Below are 11,430 nucleotides of genomic sequence, written 5' to 3' on the forward strand. Positions count from 1 at the left end.
AGATTGCACTTTCTAATTCGTTGAAGAATTGATTTGGAATTTTGATGGGGATTGCATTGAATCTGTAGATTGCTTTTGGCAAGATAGCCATTTTGCCTCTTATTGTGATACTTTCCAAAGGATGACAGTCCTTTTGTCATCTTCGTTCCACCGGCAAGGCCAAAGAGACCAGAAGAGCTGGAGAGATGCCTCAGAAGTTAAGAGCACTGACTGCTCTTCCAGAGAACCTGGGTTCAATTCCCAGCAGCTACATGGTGTCTGACAACCATCTGTAATGGGATCTCATGCCTTCTTCTGGTGTGTCTGAAAAAACAGCGACACTGTACTCACATACATTAAATCAACCAACCAAACAACCAACCAACCAACCAACCAACCAACCAACCAACCAATCTTTACAAAAAGTAAAGTCCTTCCTTCCTTCCTTCCTTCCTTCCTTCCTTCCTTCCTTCCTTCCTTCCTTCCTTCCTTCCTTCCTTCCTTCTGTGTAACAGTCCTGGATGTCCTGGTACTCTCTTTGTAAACCAGGCTGGCTTCAAATTCACAGAAATCTGTTTTCCTATCCTTTCTGAATGCTGGGATTAAAGGCATGCACTACCTCTGCCTGGTAAAAGCCGGTTCTTAACTAATTGGGAGAAAAGTAAAAGCTATCCTCAGGACAGCCATGCCATCGTGAATGTTCTCAGATTCCAAGCAAGGCTCACTGGGTGTAACAAACAGCCTGTTGTCCAGAAAATGACTTTCTTAGTCTAGGTGGGGAAAAAGAAATTCTATGGTTTAGGTAGGCTGATTTATTTTCAAGTAGGCAATGATTTTATGTTTGAGATATATTCCAAACCTTGCTGAACCCTCTTGGTTATTTTCGGCCAGAGATACTTGACATGTTCCCTTCCATTATCCAATCTCATATAATGCCAGCCATAGTGCATATTTATAATTCCACTGCTGTTCCACACACTTCTATAACCCATTCAAGCATACCATAGCACCTTATGTGAGTGAAATGTGTTTATTTATGTGAGGGGGAATCAGACTAGCTTTAGTTTTAAAAGTTCAGATGTTTTAAATGTTCAAGAGGGCTACGGAGTAGTGTAGGGATTGTAGTTTACACATCCATGCTGGCAGTTCTTTTGCCACCAAACCTCATTTCTGTCTCTTTACTAGATCCAATGCCATTGTACATTAAATGGGTTTCACAAGAAAGAGCTCCCCTATCTCAATACTTCTCCTATGAAGGCAGCCCCTGAGCAGCATTTGACTCAGGACTGCTAAGGACATACACTAGAGGATGGATGCCCACATATATTTGCAAAAGTACAAAGTATGCCATGGTATTTTACTAAAAAAAACCTCAGGATTTCTAATAATCTGAGTTCTTTGCTTAACCTGTGTTTTAAATTTTTAGTTAAAATATTGTATACCTTAATGGGATTCTATGTGATATTTCCATATATTCACATAGTATACATTGAAAAATAACCACCTTTTCTACAAACCCAAGGCTAATTTCTAGTTATCACTACTGTACTTAGAGAGGGAGGGGAAGGGGGAGAGGGAGAGAGAGAGAGAGAGAGAGAGAGAGAGAGAGAGAAGGGGATGAGGAATGCAACACTTAAACCTTGCTTTCTGTGTCTGGCATAGTTCATCCAGTGTCTTCAAACTCCTTCCATTTTGCTGAAAACGACAGGATTTCATTCTTGTTTGTGGCTGAAAAATACTTCGTTGTGTATAGATACACAACCCGTGCTCTTTACCCCTTCAGCTGTTGATTGGTACCTCCGATGATGCCACATGGTAGCTAGAGAGTATTCTAGAACTTCAGTAACCATGGGTGTGCAGGTGTCTGGTGTGGTGATTTTGTTTTTGTTGGGTACATACACAGAAGTGGGATAACCAGTGTCATATGTTATATCTACTTTTAGACTTTGTTTTTGAGAAGTCTCCATACAACAGTCATGGTGAGCTAATTTACATTCCCACCAATATTGTATAAGACTTCCTTTTAACTCACACCCACAGCAGCATTTGCTAATTTATTATGTTTTGGACAATAGCTATTCTAACAAGAGTGAGGTAGAACCATGTAGCTCTGATGCCTAATGAGACTGAACATTTTTTTCATGTATTTTGTTGGTCAAGGCATTTTTTTCTTTTAATAAGATTCAGATCATTTGCTATTTTTAATGGGATTATTTGGGTTTGTTTGTGAGGTGGTTTTTTTTTTTTTTGAGTTTCTTATGTACTCTGCATATTAACATTCTGTCAGATTAGTCACTGGCCACAATTTTCTTCCATTTTCTAGGCTGCCGATTCATTCTGCTGATTGTCTCCTTTGCTGTGCTCTGTAGATAAACGTGATCTCATTTGTCATTTTTTGCTTTTGTTTCCTCCTCTTGGGGTTATATCCAGAAAAAAAAATACTGTCAATGTCTTGCAGAACTAGGCATATCAGGGTTTTGGGTTTTAATGTAGGTCTTCGGCTCATTTCGAGTTGATTTTATTTTTGATACAGGGAAGCACTATGTAACTCCCGATGGTCTTGAACTCATGATCTTATCTTAGCCTCTTGAATACTAAGATTACAGGCAGGCACCACCATGCCCAGGCTGCTAATTTTTATACAGTCTGGGAAATATGCCTCATGTTTCAGTCTTCTACAGTAGTCTATTTTTAAACTTCTTTGTTTTCTAATAAATGTCTTTGATTATAACTTTATCTCTGAGTACAACTTTGGCTGCTTCCTACTGGTTTTGATAATTAATGTTTTCATTAGCATTAACCACTAAATAATTGACAATTTTTGTTTTATTTCCTCTTTACCATGTTAATTTAGAGTATGTCTTAAATATCAAAAATTTTGGATATAGTTATATCTGTTTCTCCAATTCTTTTTTTTTTGAAAATTAATCACTAATTTGATGATAATAGGAGGCAGATTCTTTGGTGGGGGGGGTATTAACTTTTAAAAGCAGAGTATCCTTGCCTGGAATTAATGCCCTTATTATAAAAGAGGCTCCAGTTGGTGGTCTAGCATGTTCCACCTTCTGAGAATGTTACCCATGAATAGTTCTCCTTGGTCCGTGACTTCTGCAGGGAGAGATTTGAGCTGAGAGACCCAGATAGTTTAAGGATATTTTTAGTTAACAAAGCAGAGTGCACACTGCAAAGTGACTTGGGGTGAGCTGTCCTGAAGAGTGGATATCAGTCCATTAGGTTCTGTCCACTGGATTTAAAGAAGTTTCTTGAGGTCTCTTAGTGTGACATCATTGTTAAGTTTCTTCCCTTGGGTGCCTCCTTCATTTCACCACACTCCACTATACATGCTCTGGGGCCAGGATGCCCCTACAAGTTTTTTTTTTTTCCCACCAGGATGTTCACTGGTGGCTATGCATGGTTGGTGGAAAAGTATCTTGGTGCCTCCATTTCAAATACAGCAAAAAGAACCCAACTGTACCTTTAAGAACGATGAGCCACAACAGTACATCCAAGCCACCAGGAGACATAGTTACCAAGATAAAGCAGCAGTTTCCTTGGTTACCTCACGTCTACTTCCTCTTCTACCCTGCCAGAATATATCTAACCTCAAAACGGGTGCATGTACAGGACAACCTCCTCATTCCTGCTCATGTTTGCCTAACTATCTACTCAAACATTGGCACAAGGAAAAAAAAAAAAAAACAGCATCTGTGTATGAGCCAGGAGTGGGCCCTTGCCAGACATCAAGTCTGATGATACCTTTTGGACTTTTTAGCTGTCAGAACTGTGAGAAATCAGTTTTTTATCTCTATAAGCTGCCTACTCTACAGTATTTTTTTTTATAGTAACATGAACATACTGAAGCCGACATTTATCTTTTTACTTTTAAAACTTACTGAATTGTGCTCAATAATACAGTCTATATAACAGAAACATTTTTAAATGTTTTTAGAAGGCCAGGTGTGATGTACACACTTGAAATCTCATCAACTGGGAGGCAGAAAGAGTCAAGACACTTAAAGCCAGCTACATAACAAGACCCTGTCCCAATTTTTTTTTAGCAAGATACTTAATTTGTATAAGCAATCTATATACATTTGAAAGAATATATGTTTTTATTGGTTACAAACCCTCCTATCTATATATATAATTAATGCATGCTGTTCATATTATCAAGGTAGTTGAAATTGTTAGTCAAAACCTTCCTGCTTTGAGTTATTATTACTTCTAATTTTTATTTAAGTTATGCTTGTGCATTGATCTTTTGCCTGCTTGCATATCTGTGCATTACATGTGTGTATGGTGCCCAAGGAAACCAGAAGTCAGTGTTGCATCCTCTGAAACTAGAGAGATAGACAGTTGTGAGCTGCTGCGTAGATGCTTGGAATCAAAGCTGAGTCTTCTGGAAGAGCAGCTAGTACTCTGAACGCCTGAGTTATCTCTCAAGCCCTGCTTTTAATTTTTTTTTTGATCTAGTAGTCTTTTGTTTTCTGAGAACTATGTTAAAATATTTTTATAGGGCATAGGGAATTAAAATTTTCTTTTTATAGTTATTATTTCATACATTTTGAAACAACCTCCTTAGGTGCATATGATTTTCTCTTGTATTATATATCATTGACGAACTGTTCCTTTAATTAATATGAAAACTTCCTCTTTGTCCCCTTAATGCTATGTCATTGGCTGATATTAATGCTTACTCTCTTTTTGTTGATATTGTCTGGTATATCACTTTTCTGTCCATTTGAGTTCTCAATCTTCCTATGTCATTTCATTTTAGGTATTAATTTTTGACTATATTTACAATAAAACCTCCGTGACTTATTAAGTAATTCTGATCTCTTCACATAGTTTTATTACAAATACATAGGTGTTTCCTATTTATCTTGACTTTTCTTCGTTTACTCTGGAGTGAAAAGCAGTATTCCTTGCTCAACTGATATGAAAGACAGCAGGGACTGGATGATTGGACAGGCAAAACATTTAGTTTAAAGGTGTGCCTGTCAGTGTGGCCTCGATAACTTGGTGCCTTTATATGACTACCTTAAATGCTGGTTCCGACCTGCTGCAAAATCAACTGTTTCAGTATTTCTGGAATGAAACATGGTATGCAGAAGAAAAACTAAAAATTAAGGCCTTTTCTAATCCAGAAAATGACAGATAATCTTCACAGAATGTGGACTCTATGCCAGGCAGTGTTCTACCCTTTCCGTTATCACTGGGAATAGAAAGTACAATGTCCTGGTGAAGTATTCAAGGTAAGACTGCATGTTGCCTACCCAGCATTGGTGACATCTGTGTTCTCTACCTTAGCTATAAGCCATATGGACACTAGTCTTCCCAAAGTTCACAAAATAAACTTACACGGAAGCTTATTTTTCCTTCATTTAACCAACACTTAGGAAGCATCTGTTATATACAATGCAATTGTTTGTAGTCTCTTCTCTCAGGGAACTTATATTCTAGGAAGAAAAAGCAGATAATGAACAAAATAACAATAACAAAAATTACAATTAATGCTAAGTTCAGAAGAAAATGTAGAAGAGTGCATTACAATAACAAAGGTGAGTGGATAAGGCTATTGTAACCAGGTTGTTCAGATAAGGCTAGTAATATGTCGGTATCAAGGCCATAGATGGCATGTCTGTATATCTGACTGTACATAGTAAGAAGAGGTCAGAGACAGCCTCTTTGTGGAGGCACTTTTATCTATGATGTTGAATAAAGAAAAGAGAAACACGTGCAAATAGCAATAGGCATTTCAGACAAAGGGAACAGGCTAGGAGGTAGGTTTGGATGTGTTTGAAGCAAAGCTCAAAGAACAGTGTCATTGAAGGCAAATGGAAAAATAAACTGATGGGAGAAAACATCAGAGAGACGGTAGTCAGTGGCAACAGTAAGCAGTGTCTTCTAAACCATGGTTGTGTGTTGACACTGTTCAGAATGGGCTATCATTTTAATTTGCTTTTACTATTGTTGTTGGCTTTTGTTCTTTTATTCTGCTTTTAACCAAGATAATTTTGCTTCTTAACTTTTCTTGTCTTTTCTTTTCTTTTCTTTTCTTTTTTTTTGAGAAAGGGTATCACAATCCTATGCTAGTATTAAACTCTCAATGCTCCTGCAGCAATAACTTGAATGCTGGGATTATAGGCCTGTTGGAATCACCCCTTTCTACCTCCCTTCTCCCCCCTCCGTATTTCTCTCCATCTCTCTTCCTGTCTCTATCTCTCTGTCTGTCTCCCTGTCTCTTTCCATATGTATATTTCTAAGCAAACGCTCTACTACTAAGCTTCATTCCTGGCCTTACTTCCCAAGCATATAACAAATTAAAGAGGATCACATGATGAACATTTATGCATCCATCATAAAGCTTCAATAATTAACATGCAATCTTATTTCACATATACCCACTACTCTCATCATGCATATTTAAGTATTAAACATAACTCATCATATTCTTTAATCTATAAATACTTTATTATACATCCCCAGAAACAAGACTGTGTTTTAAAATATTACCACAATATTTTAAAGGGATTTATACATTAAAGTGGTGTGGTGTTATGTATATTTTTTTTTTAAAAATCACTCTGGTAACGTATGGAGAACAGATTATAGGTGCTCTTGGGTGGCAGTGAAGAGATTGGCATGGCTCCTGCCGTGGTTCAACAAACAGATGGTGGTGGGTAAGTCCATGAATAGAACTAGAGATGGAAACAGGCTGGGAGAGGGTAAATCCAAAGGTAACAGCAGTCCGCAAACACAGGAAACCTTGTAATTACAAAGTTCTAAGAGAGCTTCTGCTCTAAGACCACAGTCTCTTTGTCAGCACTATCAAGATGCTTTCAGAAAATATGATGGTCCTGGAAGAGTCCACCCCATGATTGACAAGGATGGTTACTCTGAATGTCATCCAAACCACTGGGGCTGAGGTGTACAAATATTTGTTGCCTGAGTGTATCTCCACTTCCAAGATCTGAGGCACATGCAAAATACTGATCATGATGTCATAAAATTAATAGCACTGCCAGGATGGCCAACACACAATAGTTGATCATCTGATGATCCAGGGTCCTGCATACCAGTTAGGCTGCTATAAGCCCACCAAGATCGATGCTTCTGAGGGCCTAAGCTAAGCTGCTAGACGAGCCAAGAGCCCTGTACCAACAGATGAAAAGCTATAGCTAAGGAGAGAAAATAAAGAACAAGCTGGAAGAGTGAGGTTGAATGTAAGACTGTGTTGTGAGACAGAACTAGGTTGTAGGGTGACATGAGGATGCCAAACACATCACATTGTTGATGTCAAGAGAATCAGTGAAAGGATGGAAAGCCCTGCATATTGCAAGTGGTCTAAGGCATAGGCTGTAAATCATTTAGGATGTCAGAGGCTAGACTTAACTATTTGGTCTGAGATCAAGGTGGAGATGGGGGTGGTTGATACCAGAAAGCTGGTCAGGTAGAATGAGATACTGGCCAATGCTTTTCTGCTCATCTACATCTTTCAGGGTTACAGAGGAGGATGTATGTCTACAAAAACTTTCAGCTCCCCTCCAAGTCTAGGATGCTCTGAGTTTCTCTGATAGAAAGGGGATGGAAGGTTTTGGGGTCAGTCTTACGCATTTTTTATATGTGGGTGTTGACTTTCCTGGGGGTGTTCTACCTTACCATTTTTGATAAATGACTAACCCCCCCCCCCATTTTCTCAAGAGATTTTGGTCAATAGTAATAGTAGATAGTCGTTTGGCCCTAGTACAGGCATTCTTTTTTTTCATACAGATTCAGGCACTGGAAATAAAAAAAGATGGTTCTCTAACTCCCAGTCCTAGGAAGCGGAAGCTTTCTGAGCTCATGCTCCAAGAATATCTCTGTAGAAGCCACATATTTGGCCAGCATTTCAACTACAGGCAGAATGGGTTGTCCAGCTGCTTGAGAGGCCCACATTAAGTGCTGACAATAGTAGATCAACGTAAAAGGCACTGCCCTACAGCGGCGAACACAGGAAATGAGTGACTACAAAAGTCAGCAATTTATCTAAAGTCAACCTAGGTCAGGGCCTCTGGGGGAGTTGTAATAGGCTTTGCACAAAATTCTGGATGATAATGATTTTGAACAAGATGATGATGGATGGTAATGGTAATGATGATGGTAATGATGTAATGGTTAGTATTTATTGAGCACTTACTGTGTAGCAGTAAGTATTATGCTAAGTGCTTTACACACACACACACACACCGACTCTTCTTAAGAATCAAAGCTATTAATTGTTGCTGCTTCTTTCATCCTATTTTATTTATTTATATTTTTAGGATTGTAATTTAATTACATTTCTTTCCTCTTCTCTCTCCAAACTGTCTATAGATTCTTCCCACTATTATTTAAATTCATGGACTGTTTTTTCCACTAATTACTGTTTTGAATGCACACACACACACATACACACACGTAGATACATTCTATTGAATCCATATAATGTTATTTGTATGTATTCAGGGCTGACCACTTGGCATAAGAAAACTTAGAAAAACCAATTGGTTTGTCCAAGATTGTCAGCCAGAAAGTGACTGAGCTAAAGTTCAAATGCTTTCAGTCTGACCCCAGAGCCTGAGCTCTTGGCTCTCTGTTTGAGGAACCCACTGAGAACATATTAGTTACTTTTGCTCTTGCTGTGACAAAGCATCTGACAAATGCAACTCAAGGACTTCCTTCCATTTCACTTGGCTTGTGATAGAGGCTGTAGTCCACCCTGGCAAGGAAGGAATGGCAATGAGAGGGGCTATAGCTGTAATGACAGGAGGACAAGGATGTAGATAACATCACCTGCACTCAGGAAAGAGAGAGAAACAAATGCTGGCCGCTCAGTTCCTTTTCTCCCCCAGTTTCTTTTGAATTGTTTGTGGATAAAAAGTCCATGGGATGGTGACATTCTTAGTCAGGCTTGGGCTTCTCTCCTTAGTTAAGCATCTCTAGAAACACTCCCCACAGACACATTCTGACCTGAGTTCCCTATATGATACTAAATCTACTCAAGATGACAATGAAGATTAACCACTAGAGTGTCCATGCACAATATGTCAAGTCTGAGGCAAAACTGCCAGTGGATCCCTGGGGACACAAATATATGTTACTGTGGAAGATACTATGCCCTGGTTAATCCTCAATGCGAAAAGGAGGTAGTCATGAAAGTTGGATGGAGAAAGGGCAAGCCCAAGCATCCAACTCTGATGGCAGAGTGAACGGTGTTTCTCCCAATAAGAATGTTTGGCTTTGGGTTGTAGATTGTAGATTTATCCAAACCCATGTTTCCCTTTTGATTGTAAGAAGGACTCAAGAGTAATAATTTTAGTCATGCAGAAAACAATGATTGACTTCCAGTATGCCGTCTAGTCATATTCACTAGGGACCTACTTAGTCACATTTCCCACTTCTAATATCTGATACAGATGATTGTATAAGAGCCTAGCTAATCCATTCTAAAACTGTTTACCAAGTGTATTATTATACAAGACCACATGAGTTTTCAGGAAGACCATGAAATGTCAAGACAGAGAGGCCAACTGATCCTACCTTGACTCTAATTAGCACACTACATTTTTACATTATATATTGACTCTATGTGCTACCATATTAAATAAAGACATTAATGTATAATGAGCATGATTCTGTTCGTATTCTCTTCCTTCCTTGATGCAGTTTTGCTTTTCCATTCATTTCTTGTAAATATGCCTGATTATATGTATCTACATAAAATCTAGGACCCACATATTAGAGAAACCATGCTATTAATTTGAGACTGACCTATTTTGCCTACCATGACTAACTTCAGTTATATCCATTTTTTTCTGTAAATGTCATAACTTTATGGTGGAAAAATGCACTACATTTTTCCTTATGCATTCCTCTGTTGTTGGACATCTGTGTTTGTCTCATATCTTATAACCATGGACAATGGTGAAATAAATGTTGGTGTAAGTACCTCGGTGATACACTGATGTGTAGCCATGAGAAGAATACTCAGGACTGGTACAATTGGGTTAGCTGTCTTTTTCCCCCAGAAATCTCCAGATTGATTTTCATACTGGCTGAGCTAGTTTATGTTCCATCCAGCAGAATGGATTCCCTGGCCAGTATCTGCTATTATTTGATTTTTAATGACTGGCCTTTTTACTTGGGTGGGATGGAATCTCAATGTAGTTTTGACTTTCATTTCTCTGATGGCTAATGTGATTGAACACATTTTTATGTTTATTGGCTATTTGTACTTCATTATTTCATTATTTATTTATTTATATGGTTGATTGATTATTTTTAGTTCATTGTATATTCTAGATATTAATTTTATATAGCTAGCAAATATTTGTCTAGTATTCTATAGTCTGTCCCTTCACGTTATTAACTGCATCCTTTTATGTGAAGAAGCCTTTTTGTAATTTCATGAAGTTTTATTTTTCAAATGATACAATTATTTATTAAATGAATGCAGTTTTATTCAGGAAGTCCTTGCCTATGTCTATATCGTAAGTTGTTTTTCCTTTAACATATACAAAGTTTCATGTATTGCATTAAGGTTTTGGGACCCATTTGGAGCTGACTTAATTTTAACATTTAATCAATTAATTAGTTAATTAATTCTCTTCCCCACTGTCTCTGTGTGGCACATATGGAGATGCCAGAGGACTATTGGTAGGAGTCAGTTCTCTTTTCTCACCCAGGTCCTGGGTGTTGGACTTGGATCACCAGGCTTGAAGGTAAGTTCCTTTACTCACTGAGCCATTTCACTGGACCTGGATTTGGTATACAGAGCAAGAGATAGAGATCTAGTTTCATTTTTTCGTATATGGGTATCCGGTCTTCCTGGTACCAATTGCTAAAGAGACAGTCTTTTCTTCATTGTGTACTTTTGACATCTTTGTAAATAAACCACATGTCTGTAGCTGTGTGGGTTTATATATGGGTTCTCTACTCTGCTCCATCCATTTATCGTACTATTTTATTGCTATGACTCTATAGCATAATCTAACCTAAGATCGCGTATGCTGATACTTTAGCATTGTTTGTTTTGTTTTCTTTTTCTTCTAGGATTGTTTTTGACTATTCAGTGTCTTTTGTATTTCCATATGATTTTTAAGATTCTTTTTATTTCTGTGAAGAAGAGCATTGCAATTGAAAAGTTTGTTTTTCTTTATTAATCTGGTGGCACAAACTCATTTTCATGCAAGTATATAATGTATTTCAAGGATATTCTCATTTCCTTGGGAATGGCTTCCCCTTCCTTTCTCTTTCTACCAGTGCACACTGTTCTCCTAGATAGTTTTACATCTACTTTCATGTCATCTATGCACATATGATTTTACATATCCATATAAAATTCAGGACCCACAGATGATTAAAAACATGCAATATTTGTCTTTCTGAGAGTGACTTAATTTGTTTAATATGGTTATCTCCAGCTGTATC

The 11,430-nt window shown here is 37.9% G+C and overlaps 1 pseudogene; it reads right to left on the minus strand.

Moving 5' to 3' along the window:
• The window catches only part of LOC110287347, a 2,576-nt pseudogene extending 2,436 nt beyond the window's left edge, over positions 1 to 140 (minus strand).
• Between the last annotated feature and the right edge of the window lie 11,290 nt (positions 141 to 11,430).

This window comes from Mus caroli, chromosome X (genome assembly GCF_900094665.2).
Source record: "Mus caroli chromosome X, CAROLI_EIJ_v1.1, whole genome shotgun sequence".
In the NCBI taxonomy this organism is placed as follows: domain Eukaryota; kingdom Metazoa; phylum Chordata; class Mammalia; order Rodentia; family Muridae; genus Mus; species Mus caroli.